At 40.6% G+C, this 15,030-nt stretch overlaps 1 protein-coding gene across 1 annotated transcript in view; it reads left to right on the plus strand.

Annotated features, from left to right (window-relative positions):
• The first annotated feature begins 1,999 nt into the window (after nucleotides 1–1,999).
• Nucleotides 2,000–15,030, plus strand: part of PLEKHF1 (pleckstrin homology and FYVE domain containing 1) — a 92,352-nt gene continuing 79,321 nt past the window's right edge. The window contains exon 1 of the mRNA XM_067471129.1: nucleotides 2,000–2,012. The gene's annotated coding sequence lies outside the window, so the exon portion shown is untranslated. The remainder of the gene's footprint in view (nucleotides 2,013–15,030) is intronic.

Consider the following 15,030-nt stretch of genomic DNA (forward strand, 5'->3'; position numbering starts at 1 on the left):
CTGCTCTAGAAGCATTCTCTCTTGACACATTGCTCGAGAGCAGTACGTGTGAAAAAGATCTTGGAGTCCTCATGGACAACAAGTTAAACATGAGCCAACAATGTGATGCGGCGGCAAAAAAAGCCAATGGGATTTTGGCCTGCATCAAGAGGAGTCTAGTGTCTAGATCCAGAGAAGTCATGTTCCCCATGCTCTATTCTGCCTTGGTTAGACCACACCTGGAATATTGTGTCCAATTCTGGGCACCGCAATTGAAGAGAGATGTTGACAAGCTGGAATGTGTCCAGAGGAGGGCGACTGAAATGATCAAGGGTTTGGTGAACAAGCCCTATGAGGAGTGGCTTAAAGAGCTGGGCATGTTTAGCCTAAATAAGAGAAGGCTGGGAGGAGACATGATGAAGGCCATGTATAATACATGAGAGGAAGTCATAGGGAGGAGGGAGCAAGCTTGTTTTCTGCTTCCCTGGAGACTAGGACGCAATGGAACAATGGCTTCAAACTACAAGAAAGGAGATTCCATCTGAACATGAGGAAGAACTTCCTGACTGTGAGAGCTGTTCAGCAGTGGAACTCTCTGCACCAAAGTGTGGTGGAAGCTCCTTCTTTGGAAGCTTTTAAACAGAGGCTGGATGGCCATCTGTCAGGGGTGCTTTGAGTGCAATTTTCCTGCTTCTTGGCAGAATGGGGTTGGACTGGATGAAGGAGGTGACACCGAGAGCAGGGCCTCCCCAGATGATCTTAACCTCCTAGCTGGCTCAAAGAAATATATATGTTTGGACAGGTAGCCTGGGCCAGAACTGTTTAGAGCAGCATTTCTCAACCTGGGAGTCGGGACCCCTGGGGGGGTCGCGAGGGGGTTTCAGAGGGGTCGCCAAAGAGCATCAGAAAACACAGTATTTTCTGTTGTTCATGCGGGTTCTGTGTTGGAAGTTTGGCCCAATTCTTTCATTGATGGGATTCGGAATGCTCTTTGATTGTAGGCGAACTATAAGTCTCAGCTACTACAATTCCCAAATCTCAAGGTTGATTTTCCCCAAACTTCATCTGTCTTCACATTTGGGCATATTGAGTATTCATGCCAGGTTTGGTCCAGATCCATTATTGTTTGAGTCCACAGTGCTCTCTGGATGTGGTGAACTACAACTCCCAAACTTAAGGTCAATGCCCGCAAACTGTTCCAGTATTTTCTGTTGGTCATGGAAATTCTGTGACCCAAGTTTGGTTCAATTTCATTGTTGGTGGAGTTCAGAATACTCTTTGATGTAGGTGAACTATAAATCCCAGCAACTACAACTCCCAAATGACAAAATAAATCTCCACAACCCCACTAGTATTCAGATTTTGGTGTATTGAGTATTTGTGTCAAATTTGGTCCAGTGAATGAAAATACATCCTGCATATCAGATATTTACATCATAACAGTAGCAAAGTTGCAGTTACGAAGTAACAACAACAATAATTTTATGGTTGGGGGTCACCACAACATGAGAAACTGTATTAAGGGGTCGTGACATTAAGAAGGTTGAGAACCACTGGTTTAGAGTTTTATAGGCTAAAGCCAGTACTTTGAATTATGCTCAGTAGCAGATTGGCAGCCAGTGACGCTGATGTAACAGTAGAGATGTGTGCTCTCACCACGCTCTGGTGAGAAATCTGGCTGACGCCCATTGGACTACTTGAAGTTTCTGAACAGTCTTCAAAGGCAACCCCATGTAGAGTGCATTGCAGTAGTCTATTCGAGATGTAACCTAATGACCTCAAGAAAGGGCGATAAGAGAGAGAAGGAGGCAGAGAGACCTATTTTCAATCGTTTCATTAAAATTTATCAAACAAGTTTAATGTTTATTTCATTCTTTTGGGATCCCAGATCAGAACGAGAACAGTGCTATCTGTTACTTTCTTCAGCTGTGACACAAAGAGACACATACAGACAGAAAGAGCATATACACACTTCCTCTACAGCAGTGTTTCTCAACCTGGGGGTCGGGACCCCTGGGGGGAGTCACGAGGAGGTGTCAGAGGGGTCGCCAAAGACCATCAAAAAACACAGTAGTTTCTGTTGGTCATAAGGATATTGTATGGAAAGTTTGGGCCAATGCTATTGTTGGTGGGGTTCAGAATGCTCTTTGATTGTAGGTAAACTATGAATCCCAGCATCTACAACTCCCAAATGTCAAGGTTTGCTTTCCCCAAACTCCACCAGCGTTCACATTTGGGCATATTCGGTATTCATGCCAAGTTTGGCACAAACCTATCACTGGGTTGTTGTAGGTTTTTTCGGGCTATATGGCCATGTTCTGGAGGCATTCTCTCCTGACGTTTCGCCTGCATCTATGGCAAGCATCCTCGGAGGTAGTGAGGTCTGTTGGAATTAGGAAAAATGGGTTTATATATCTGTGGAATGACCAGGGTTGGACAAAGAACTCTTGTCTGTTGGAGCTAGGTGTGAATGTTTCAACTGACCATCTTGATTAGCATACAATGGCCTGACTGTGCCTGGAGCAAACTTTTGTTGAGAGGTGATTACATGTCCTTGTTTGTTTCCTCTCTGTTGTTGTGCTGTTGCAATTTTAGAGTTTTTTAATAAAAGAATCAATGACACCAAATTTGGTAACATAAACATCTCACAACACAAGCAGTGACCATCACTCAAAAAATTAGAGGCATTCTCCCCTGATGTTTTGCCTGCAACTATGGCAAGCATCCTCAGAGGTAGTGAGGTCTGCTGGAACTAGGAAAATGGGTTTATATATCTGTGGAATGACCAGGGATGGACAAAGAACTCTTGCCTGTTGGAGCTAGGTGGGAATGTTTCAACTGATCACCTTGACAATAGCCTTCGACAATAGATCTATCACTCTTTGAGTCCACAGTTCCCTCTGGATATAGGTGAACTACAACTCCCAAACTCAAGGTCAATTCCTAACAAGCCCTTCCAGTATTTTCTGTTGGTCTTGGAAGTCCTGCATGCCAAGTTTGGTTCAGTTCTATCGTTGGTGGAGTTCAGAATGCTCTTTGATTGTAGGTTAACTATAAATCCCAGCAACTACAACTCCCAAATGAATCCCCCCAAGGCCACCAGTATTCAAATTTGGGGGTATAGGATATTTGTGCCAAATTTGGTCCAGTGAATGAAAATACATTCTGCATATCAGATATTTACATTACAATTCATAACAGTAGTAAAATTAGTTATGAAATAGCAACCAAAATAATTTTATGCTGGGGGGTCACCACAACATCAGGAACTGTATTAAGGGGTCACAGCATTGGGAAGGTTGGGAACCACTGCTCTACAGAATCACCTTGCTGTTTCCAAGTGAGTTACTTTCAACTTTCCAGAAGGATATTCACAACTATTATTGAAATTTGCAAGTGCTAATTGCTGTAGAAGTATGCATTTGTGATACCCAGGAAGCTTTTGAAGAACATCAGTGCGATGGACACTTGGTAATTTAATACATTTACATTTGTTTCTGTTGAATGAAGCGTGGTTCTGCCCTGATATTTTCTGAGTTATTGCACAGAGCAGCCTGCCCAAATGCAACATACCGTTTTGTAAGATCTCGACCCTTTTTTAAAGGGCTCAAAGCCCTCCAAGTCATTTGGGCTCGCACTGTACACTGGAATCCGTTCCATAGTTTGTATCAAAGTATAATTCCTTATCAAAAGCATCCGATTAAATTGCTATCTTCCTCCTTTGCAATTAGCCTCAAAGTTGGCTAATATAATTCTTCCCCGTAATGAATGCACAGAATTGCCAGACTAAATGCCATAATTTCAGCTGATATCTTTCTACAGCCTATTTAGCTTCACTAATTAAAATGATTTATAAGGTCAGCCCAATGACTTAAGGGATTAAGTAAATCATCTTGCAGTGGATGGGGCTCAGCTGCTCTTGAACTTGTGGCGTCAAGGGACAAAAGCATAACTGACATCCCGAGTAATGGTCCATTTGCGATAACTCAGCCTGACCAGGACAGCGAGCGTTGCAATTATTGATGGTCCCGATCTTCAAGAAGGGAAAAAAGGACGACCCAAAGAATTACCATCCGATCAGCCTCATGTCGATACCGGGCAAGATTCTGGAAAAGATCGTTAAGGAAGTGGTCTGCACACACTTAGAAACAAATGTTGTCATCGCTAATAGTCAACACGGATTTATCCAAAATAAGTCATGCCAGACTCATCTGATCTCTTTTTTCGATAGAGTTACAAGCTGGGTAGATACTGGGAATGCCGTGGTTGGAGCATATCTGGAGTTCAGGAAGGCCTTCAACAAGGTCCACCATGTTGCATTCCAGAACAGGAATAATCCTCTGACTTTAAACACCACACGTTGAATAGGAAAAAAACAATCCTTTTTTTTGAAGATAAGTAAAAAGCAGCAAAGTAAAAAAGCACTTTAAGGAAATAGGTAAATCCAATTAGGTAAGAAAATAAGCAGGAACAAATTAGTCCAAGGTACAGTGCAGCAACGTCCATAAAAGCAAATACAACCCAATACAATCCAAAAAATCCAAAAAGTCATGCCAGACTAATCTGATCTCTTTTTTCAATAGAGTTACAAGCTGGGTAGATACCGGGAACGCCATGGTTGGAGCATATCTGGATTTCAGGAAGGCCTTCAACAAGGTCCCCCATGTTGCACTCCAGAACAGGAATAGCCCTCTGACTTTAAATACCACACATTGAATAGGAAAAAAAACAATCCTTTGATTGAAGATAAGTAAAAAAAAAAGCACTTTAAGGAAATAGGTAAATCCAATTAGGTAAGAAAATAAGCAGGAACAAATTAGTCCAAGGTAGAGTGCAGCAACATCCATAAAAGCAAAGTTCACACATCTCCAATACAATCCAAAAAGTCATGCCAGACTAATCTGATCAATTTTTTCGATAGAGTTACAAGCTGGGTAGATACTGGGGACACCATGGTTGGAGCGTATCTGGATTTTAGGAAGGCCTTCATCAAAGTCCCCCATGTTGCACTCCAGAACAGGAATAACCCTTTGACTTTAAACACCACATGTTGAAAAGGAAAAAAAAAACAATTCTTTTATTGAAGATAAGTAAAAAGCAGCAAAGTAAAAAAAAGCACTTTAAGGAAATAAGTAAACCCAATTAGCTAAGAAAATAAGTAGGAACAAATTAGTCCAAAGTAGAGTGCAGCAACGTCCATAAAAGCAAAGTTCACTCATCTCCAATACAATCCAAAAAAATCAGGAATACATTGATCCAAGGCTTGGGTAGCAATCATGAAATATAGGAATCCAAAACCATGAACAAGAAATATCTTAGCATGAAACTTCAAAGCAAGGTTTCCATAAAACAAGGATGAGAACTTGGCGTGATTCTAAACTATGCTTCTTCTGACTACACATGCCAAACTTCAGACTTTTATCCCCTCATTAGCTAGGTCACTAGCGGTCAGAAATTGGTTTTTCTTTAGTTGAGGCTTTGTTATTGTCTTCTGCCAAAGCCTGGCAGATCGCCTAAGTCTTTGCACATCGCTCCTGTTTTGACTGAATTCTTCTTGTCTATCTCTTGGCTCATCATCTATTTGCTCATTAATTTCTGCAGGTGCATCCTCACATCCCTCAGGGAAACTACAGGGATCTCCTGGTCATTCTCTGCATCAATATCACTGACCAAACCATTGCCATCTTGAACCTCATCTTGAACCTCATTAACATCATTCCCCACATCCAAAGCACCCTGATCCTGAAACACAATCACAGGCTGAACTCCAACACCCCATGACCTTCTGGCAAACAAACTAGTCAAAATGTGGGCTAGGCAAAACTACGGTTAGGTGGATCTGTAATTGGATAAGTTAACCCAGAGTGCTTGAGATAAGAGCCTGATGTTAATATAGAGAACTGGGCAAATAGTACAAAAACCTAACAGCAGGAAAGAAGAAAACTTTAATGAGCAGCTAGATGGGATGGCCCATGATCTTAGCTCTCTGTACACAAATGGGAAATAAGCAAGATGAACTTGAACTCTTGACACAGCAAAACAAATAAGCATCACTGAAACCATGGGATGTCATGATTTGAATGTAATAGTAAAAAGGTATAACCTATTGTAGAAAAATAGACCAAATTGGAATAAAGGATAGTAACACTATATGTCAAGAATGTTTACACCTGTGAACAAATCCATGACAAATCCCAGAAGCCAAGTTGAAGGCATCTGGGTAAGAACTATAAAGTAAAGAGATAGCAGGGACGCCACAGTGTGAGTGTGTATCTACAATAGACCTCCCTGTTCAGCAGGGACAAATACAAGATACTTACCCCACGTAGGCAGAAAAAAATGAAATACAAAGATACAGAATGGGAGACGATGCCTGGCTCGAGAGCAGTATGTGTGAAAAAGATCTTGCAGTCCTCATGGTCAACAAGTTAAATATGAGCCAACAATGTCATGCGGCAGCAATAAAATGCTATACTGTAGAATAGTATAACATAGAATATAGCATAGTATAGCAGTTCTCATGATTCTTGGCAGGAGGTCATGATGAAACCAATATATATATACTATTCTATACTATAGATATATGCTGAACTTCGAATCCAGCAAACAAGGTGAGCTCCTGCTGTTAGCCCCAGGTTTTGCCAACCTAGCAGTTCAAAAACATGCAAATGTGAGTATTTATTTATTTATTTATTTACAGTATTTATATTCCACCCTTCAGAGCCGATTGCAATGTATATTTATTTATTTATTTACTTACTTTGCTTGTATACCGCAGTTTCTCAGCCCATAGGCGACTCAACGCGGTTCACAACAAGAGCAAAAAGACAATCATAACAATATACAATTTAAAAACCATTAAGAGCATAATATACAAAGTAATGACACATCAATAACAACACATTAATGTCTCGTAACTAGAATCATGATCCAATTCGTTGTCTATAATTCCGTTCCTATATTCATCGTATTCATTGCACTGTTTATCCGAATGCCTGTTCAAACAGCCAGGTTTTTAGTTTTCTTCGAAACACCATTAACGTAGGAGCTGATCTAATGTCCATGGGAAGGGCATTCCACAGCCGAGGGGCCACCACAGAGAAGGCCCTGTCCCTCGTCCCCGCCAGCCGTGCTTGTGATGCAGGCGGGATCGAGAGCAGGGCCTCCCCAGAAGATCTTAGAGTCCTGGTGGGTTCATAGGCAGAGATACGTTCGGATAGGTAGCTTGGGCCCGAACCGTTTACTTGGCAATCATTCAATGCCATAGACACACAACATATATAGAGAGACATTCAGAGGCTATTTAACATTCCATCTTTTCTTGAGGGTATTCTGGCCACCAGGGGAGCTGTTGCTTCATTTACGATTTGTGACACTGATGAAGTACTTCCTCATTCTTTGCATGCTTGCTAGAGATTTTTATGGCCTCATAAATTAGTTAAATTAGCCTCCCTGCATAAGCGGTATCTAAATTTTCTTCTTGACAGTAGGAAATTTAGCGGTACCTAAATTTCCTACTGTCTTTCGGGCTACAAAGGTCAACAGCAAGCTACACAAATTAGTCGTAAGCTCACTCCAAACTATAGTAATGTGGAATCGCTAGCTTCTTTTAGGGACTCTTTTGTGCTCCAGAGAGTATTGAGATTCAGAAATCCAAACCATTTTGCATTCCTCTTGTCTTCTCCCCACCTCCATCCTCGACTACACCTTCAAGGAAGAATATTCACTTGTCTTTCAACTTGATAACAACCCATTTGCTAGCGCTTCTTTTCCGAAAGTCTGACCTAGATTTGCTACAGACATAACAAGAAGGTTTTTCCCCTTCCCCTCGCCAAGAGCAAATGCTTCCAAGTAAAATATTATTTAATAAAACAATTAGTTCCACTTGAATTCCCTGGGTGGAAATATGCTCCTATTTGAAGGCAAATGGGAGGCAGGCAGGTTAAGGTCAGGAGAGAAGATGGTGATGTTGACTCCAAAGGGCAACTAACAAAATGTTTTAAAAATTTAATGTCTCCTGAAGGGCATTTTCCTTTCTCCTCTCGTCCTCTCGCCAGTGCGGTCTATCCATCACTTCACACAGTGGCAGAAAACACACAATGTGCTGTATTCCTGCAGCATAAAAGTTGAGATTGCCCCAAATGGTGCATGCAGGCTTCAATTAAGGCCAAAGCAGAGCAGTTATTAAGCACTTTTAATGTCAGAAACAGCGTTGATCTCACTTATACCTGGCCTGCCAGAAGTATGACCTATCCAGGAAAAAGGCAGTCCATTATCTGTGTGTAGCAAAGTCATTTATAGTTTTGAGGCAACTTATTCTTGATGTTTCCCTGGGGCTGCAAAATGTATTTGTGTGTTCATGGGCACCTTGCTAGATCTTTCAACGATCCCAGTTGGCACCTGCTATCAAAGTGTCCCGGTTTCTTTTGCTTCTTCCCATTTTCCTCCTTTGCCCTCAGATTATTTCATTTGCTGCAAACTGAGTTTAAGCCAGGAAAGGGAGTTTGCTTTCAATTGATTCGGAGAGAAAAGAGGGTGAAGTCTTGTCCTTCCCAGTAGATCCATGTACCGTCGCGTCTGGGGTCTATAGATCTTAGTGAAAGAAACATGGATGTGACATCTCTCCCCAGGGGATTGCTTCTTGCCCTCCTTTAGAGAACTGGAACTCTCAAGGATCAAGACACTAGAGATAACTCGAAATAGGCTTTATTGTTCACAATGAGTTCTCTTCCTTGGGCATAAACTTGATATTCAAAAGGGGTAAAGAAAACATACATTACAGTCTCTGGAGTCTTGGGTCCAAGGAGTTTTACAGATGAGGAGCTTTCCAAGTTCCCTCTTTCTCAATGGCTGTGAAAGTCGGAACATTCACAACCCCAGTCCAATGACCTATATCGAAGGCCAAAGTCTTCCTCTTGATGCCAAAGGACTGGTTTGAGGGCGCTTAAGATTCCGCAACATCGTCCAGGTGAGCTGGATATGAAGAATGAATCTTAAGAGTACAAACTTAAGAATTGGTGAAGAGAGATGACTTAACTGAGGGCTTTTGGAGCTAAGCCTTTCTCATGTCCATCTGCTGAGATGTCTGATGGTAGAATGAAAAGAAAACCCTGCCCTCCTCCCCAGGAAGGGGAGGAGCCAAACAATTAAGCAGGGGAGGCAATTCAACAGATGCAAACAACATTGATAGAAAGCAGTAGATAGCCAAACAATTCAACTGTACATTCACATACAAGTGGGGCCAGACGCGCCGTCACAATCCAGGCAAACGCACACTGACACTGTCTCTCGTCACTTTTGCATTCTCTCCCATTAATAGCTTTTCCTAGAGTTTGATGCTCTTTGACCACTGTCAAAGACTATGGTCCCATCTATACTGATGTTATTGTTGCACTCCAGAACAGGAACTAGCCCCTCTGACTATAAACACACCACACGTTGAGTGAAGGAATAATCCTTTTTATTAAAGTTTAGCCAAAAAAAGCCAGTAAAAATAAATGTTTGTAAAAGATAGATAAGGTTCCATAAAGCAACAAGGCATTCAAAGGCAGCCAGATAAAACAGTGTCTAAATGTAGCAATCAAAAACAATGTCCAAAAAACAGGAAATTGTAATCCAAGGCAATGATATCCACACAGGAATCAAACAAGAAGCTAAAACAGACCAGACGCTGCTAGTCACCTTAAAAAGCTAGAAAAATCTATGGAGACGAGACCACTTGAACAGGGATTCCATGAGGCTTATACTTGGTTTCCAAATGATGCCTGATCTGACAAGATTTTCTACAGACAAACCTTAAATCCCAAAAACTGGTTTCGCTTTCCCCCAGACTTTGATTTTAATTGACGAATTCTTTTGGATCTATGTAAACATTAGGCCTCTTGTCGATTGTGGCTAATCTCCAGCCCCCAACTCTGCTTATCTGACTCCTCATTAACTTTAGCAGGTGTCAGACTGTTTTCCAAACTAGAATCTGGAAAGCTCACTGGCGAAGGGAGTAAACCTTTCTCCCAAGGCCTGGCAGAAACATGGAAGTAATGGAAGAAGAACGGAAGTCACAAAGTTTAATCTATTATTATTATTATTATTATTATTATTATTATTATTACTATTATTTCTTTTTTTCTTCCTTTTTTGTATATGGAGATTGGTTGATAGCTTTATGTGTGTTAGAGAGTAGATGGATGATGGATGGTGTTTTTTTTTCTATGTGACATTGTTATGTTATTTTATGTTTTCTTGTGAAATTACTAATATATAAAAATGCTCTATGCTTAATGAGTACCTTAAAAACAAAAGAACCAATGAACAAAATCACACCAAATTTGGCAACAAAAACGTCTCACAACACAAGGAGTGACCATCACTCAAAAAATTATGATTTTGTCATTTTGGAGTTGTAGTTGCTGGGATTTATAGTTCACCTATAATCAAAGAGCATTCTGAACTCTGCCAATGATGGAATTGAACCAAACTTGGCACACAGGACTCCCCTGACCAACAAAAAACACTAAAAGGGTTTGGTCGGACCTTGAGTTTTGGAGTTGTAGTTCACCTACATCTAGAGAGCACTTGGACTCAAACAATGATGGATCTGGACCAAACTCAATATGCCCAAATATAAACACAGATTGGGGGAAATAGACCTTGACATTTGGGAGCTGTAGTTACTGGGATTTATAGTTCACCTACAATCAAGGAGCATTCTGAACCCCACCAACGACAGAATTGGGGCAAACTTCCCACATAGAACCCTCGTGACAAACAGAAAATACTGTGTTTTCTGGTAGTCTTTGGTGACCCTTCTGACACCCCCTTGCAACCCCCCCCCCCAGGGGTCCCCAACCCCAGGTTGAGAAATGCTGCCTTAAGGCCATCCAGTCCAACTCCCTTCACCAGAACAAGAAAACATAAAGTCCTCCTGACAAAGAACCATCCAGCCATAGATACAGATAAATATATATGAGTCACACACACACACACACACACGTTTATAACAGATATAGTACCATACATTTGAAAGGGACCCCTAAAGAAGGACAATTCTATGTTGCATGTTTCAGAGTTGGCAAACCAGGCAATCTTTACATCAACACTGAGAAAGAAACAACAAGAAATACTGTATATCCTCGAGTATAAGCCTAGTTTTTCAGCCCCTTTTTTAGGCTGAAAAAGCTTCCCTTGGCTTATACTCGAGTCAAGGTTATTTATTATTTTACTCTGTTATTAGTATTATTTTTATTTAATGTATTATTTTACTCAATTAATATTACATTTACAGTATGTTACCCTATTATTATTATTATTATTAATAATAATAATAATAATAATAATAATAATGTAAAAAATGTAATACAACTGTTTGGTTGCCTGACACAATAAATAAAATTATTATTATTATTATTATTATTATTATTATCATCATTATACACTATTTATTATTATTATTACATTTATTATTTTACTTTATTAGTACTGCATTTATTATTTTACTCTATTATTACATTTATTATTTTACTCTGTTATTACTAGGCTTGGGCGGTTTCGTTCGTTAATTTCGTAATTCGTTATTAATTCGTATTTAAATTAGCTTATGATCCAATATTGAGCCATGCAGGACTACTGTGAGGAGTAATTAAAAATCGAAACAATTTTTCCAATTTATTTCGTATTGTTTCGTAATTGTTTCGTAATTAGTTCAAAATTGTTTTGAAATTGTTTCATAATTATTTCCGTATGTCTGGTGCAAGTTTTATAGTTGTTGTGTGTTTTATCACACTAACAGTCAACAACATAGGGAGAGGGAAGCTTCAGAAGTTCCCCCTGTCCCATTTAGAGGGTTTTTTAGCATATTGCACAATCGCATCCGCCATTAACGAATCGATTCGTAATTTTACGAAATTTCGTATATTTCAAACTTTTTTAAAGGAAAATTTCGGAATTCTTTAAAAAAACGAAACGCAAGGGCCCCCTAAAAACAAAACGAGTTTAGAACCAAATTTTTCCGTGGTTACCCAAGCCTAGTTATTACTGTTGTTATTGCATTTCCATTATTTTACTTTATTATTATTATTATTATTATTATTATTATTATTATTATTATGTTTATTATTTTACTCTCTTTATTATTGTTGGAAGGATACGTAAGTATATTTACATTGAAGAAGTTTAGAATAATGATTTAATCAGAGTTGGGCAGTCTTATCTCAAATTACAGTTTTATGTAAATATTCAAAAACATTTCACTTCCTGGTGCTTCAATTAATGTAATTTTATTTCTATCTATTTCTATTTTGAAATTTACCAGTAGTGGCTGCATTTCCCACCCTCGGCTTATACTTGAGTCAATATGTTTTCCCAGTTTTTTGTCGTAAAGTTAGGTGCCTCGGCTTATAGTCGGGTCGGCTTGTACTAGAGTATATACGGTAGTTTACCCTCAATCATAAAGAAATTACATATATTAGAAACCAACACTTTCTCATTACTTTATTTTCCAGATCATCAGACTGGGCCACAGCAATATCTGGCAGGGGATGGCTAGTTACTAATAAAAATCATTTCAAAACCAAAAAAGAAGAGAGACATGCCTACGACTGGCACACTTGGTTGGATCCTTCCCAGACCTGAGAATTGCTGCAACGAAAACGCCATAAAACATAGGTGGAAACCCTCTTCCATCCCAGTGCTTGAGTTCTCAAACAACCTCCATCCAGGAATGGGCAAGTTCCCAAAGTTCCCAAATTACAGGGCCAATTTTTGCTTTCCGGTGTGAACATTTAACCTATTTTCACACTAGATGCATTTTTGTGCCATCCTTGGATAGTGACAATCTCGGAATGAACTGCCTAATCTCTGCAATCCGCGAGATCTAAATTATATGTATACAATTCACAGAATTGTTACTATCTTTGGGTCTTTCCTGCCTTTTGTTGTAAGAGCCTCCGATTGAGATGATACATTCCTAGGTAAATAATGATTTCACTCTATCAGTTAATATTTTGCTTGGTTGCTCTCCAGCCATTCAGCAATTGCTGTTTAAGACAGACAAGGGCAGATTCAGCCTCCGAGGCCGAGGTGCAGTTTCCTTCCTATTTCAAATGTGTATATTGCTGGGAACATTGAATTATTGTTTCCATTGTGCTCCTCCTGTAGCATCCAATTTGACAAGATCTTCTGCTTAGAAATCCACTGTCATATCAAATGCAATTTCTTGTAGCACGGAACGTGACCAAAAAGTTTCAAAACCTCTCCGCTTTGATCGCAATGCAGTGTGAGAGAGCTGATAAACCATTGTTTTCCAAAATATGTTTTTCAGCAGGCTATTTATTTATTTGCTGTATTTGCATACCACCTTTCTGCGACTCAAGGCGGTTTACAGGCAACAAGTAATATACATAATAGCAAAATGCACATAAAAACATTAAATACAATATAAAACCACAACAGAAATAATAAGCAACAACCAGGAGACAGGTGTTTTTAAAGTCTCTTCCTCAGTCCCCTTCCTCCTCTTAGCAGGCTTGGGAGGGGGAGAGCAGCAGCAGGATTTCCTCCTTCTCCTCCTGAAGTGGTAGGCAGATGTAGTAAGCAAGAGTGAAGAGACAGGTGTTTTAACGTCTCTTCCTCAGTCCCCTTCCTCCTCTTAGCTGGCCTGGGAGGGGGAGAGTAGCAGCAGGATTTTCTTCTTCTCCTCCTGAGGTGGCAGGCAGATGTAGTAAACAACAGCCAGGAGACAGGTGTTTTTAAAGTCTCTTCCTCAGTCCCCTTCCTCCTCTTTGCTGGTTTGGGAGGGGGAGAGTAGTAGCAGGATTTCTTCCTTCTCCTCCTGAGGTGGCAGGCAGATGTAGTAAGCAACAGCCAGGAGACAGGTGGTTTTTAAAGTCTCTTCCTCAGTCCCCTTCCTCCTCTTAGCTGGCTTGGGAGAGGGAGAGTAGCAGCAGGATTTCCTCCTTCTCCTCCTGAGGTGGCAGGCAGATGTAGTAAGCAACAGCCAGGAGACGGGTGTTTTTAAAGTCTCTTCCTCAGTCCCCTTCCTCCTCTTAGCTGGCTTGGGGGTGGGGAGAAACAGCAGGATTTCCTCCTTCTCCTCCTGAGGTGGCAGGCAGATGTAGTAAGCAATAGCTAAGAGACAGGTGTTTTTAAAGTTTCTTCCTCAGTCCCTTCCTCCTCTTAGCTGGCTTGGGAGGGGGAAAGTAGCAGCAGGATTTCCTCCTTCTCCTCCTGAGTTGGCAGGCAGACGTAGTAAGCAACAGCCAGGAAACAGATGTTTTTAAAGTCTCTTCCTCAGTTCCCTTCCTCCTCTTAGCTGGCTTGGGAGAGGGAGAGTAGCAACAGGATTTCCTCCTTCTCCTCCTGAGGTGGCAGGCAGATGTAGTAAGCAACAGCCAGGAGACGGGTGTTTTTAAAGTCTCTTCCTCAGTCCCCTTCCTCCTCTTAGCTGGCTTGGGAGAGGGAGAGTAGCAGCAGGATTTCCTCCTTCTCCTCCTGAGGTGGCAGGCAGATGTAGTAAGCAAAAGCCAGGAGACGGGTGTTTTTAAAGTCTCTTCCTCAGTCCTCTTCCTCCTCTTAGCTGGCTTTTGTACATTAAGGTTCCAAAGCACAAAATACACCTCTGAGGCCCCTTCTGTAATGCCATATAATCCCGATTATCAAAACAGATAATGTATGCTATATGCTTTTAACTGGATTATATGACCCTACACTGCCATATATGCTTTTAACTGGATTATATGACCCTACACTGCCATAAAAATCTGGATTTTATATGGCAGTGTAGAAGAGGCCTAAATTAGGTATGACAGAGAACAATGCCAGGTGCAAAGCATTTATTTTTATCTAGCACAAGGCAAACATTTCACCTCATAAAGTAAACAACAACTCAACAAAACTGGGGGGCCTTCCACACAACTGTATAAAATCCACATTGAAATGGATTATATGGCAGTGTGGACTCGGGTAACACAGTTCAAATCAGATATTGCGGATTGTCTGCCTTGATATTCTAGTTTATATAGCTATGTGGAATTCAGTGTTAAATTCCTAACATTGAGA

This window comes from Anolis sagrei, chromosome 8 (assembly GCF_037176765.1).
Source record: "Anolis sagrei isolate rAnoSag1 chromosome 8, rAnoSag1.mat, whole genome shotgun sequence".
Lineage (NCBI taxonomy): Eukaryota > Metazoa > Chordata > Lepidosauria > Squamata > Dactyloidae > Anolis > Anolis sagrei.